This window comes from Opisthorchis viverrini (assembly GCF_000715545.1).
Source record: "Opisthorchis viverrini unplaced genomic scaffold opera_v5_317, whole genome shotgun sequence".
NCBI lineage: Eukaryota > Metazoa > Platyhelminthes > Trematoda > Opisthorchiida > Opisthorchiidae > Opisthorchis > Opisthorchis viverrini.
In genome coordinates, this window is record NW_008751972.1 from 588,582 (window position 1) to 589,409 (window position 828).

Sequence of the window (828 nt, forward strand, 5' to 3'; positions counted from 1 at the left end):
TATCTATCTATCTATCTATCTATCCATATGGTATCACGGAACCGCCAACAGTTCACAAAACTCGACATGGCGAGGTAGGCCATTTCCCAGAGACTGAGTATTTTTGTTTTCTGCGCATATCATTTGAACTTTCGAAATTTCAGTTGATTTTGAAAGGCCGAAGAAACAAGAACTCCGGTGCCTCCGCGTTAGAAAATGTACTACAAAAACGTATCTTTACACTGCTCGTTGGTCTGTTCGCTGAGCTGGGCAAACGCTTCATCACCAATCGAGGTGACATCATCAGTGCGTTGGTGGGGTGTGTAGTGGTGCTTCACACTCGTAAAGCATGGACAAGTATTTTGGCAAAGCAAACTCCCACATCGCGATAATATTAGTAATTACATTATATTATATTTGGGTTCAAGTAGAACATAAGTTTGACAGAAACTCGAGGATTGCGCCCACTTGATGAGCCCCAAGAATGGCGAAACCGATCGTGGGCTTTCGAGGGGCTTTCAGCAACCTTGTGAGCAGTTTCACCCAAAGAAGGGTGCTGAGGTACTGCCAAATACCCCGCGCCCAGAAAGGAGCAGTTGAAATGCGGAATTTGAGTTCCAGCCACCAACGTAACGTTCGGCAGTTCCACGCTATTTCGAGCTCATACTGCAGTAATAAAACCAGATTTTTTACGCTGATTAGAAGAATGGTTAGAAGATAAACCAAATCTTTGTAGGATTCTTGTAGAATTCCTTGGTTAGGTAGACAAACACTCAAGGAACACTCATTCGGTTCCGCCCGACGAATTCTGTCTGAAAAAAGCAAACGAAATGCGCCGAAAGTGAGTTG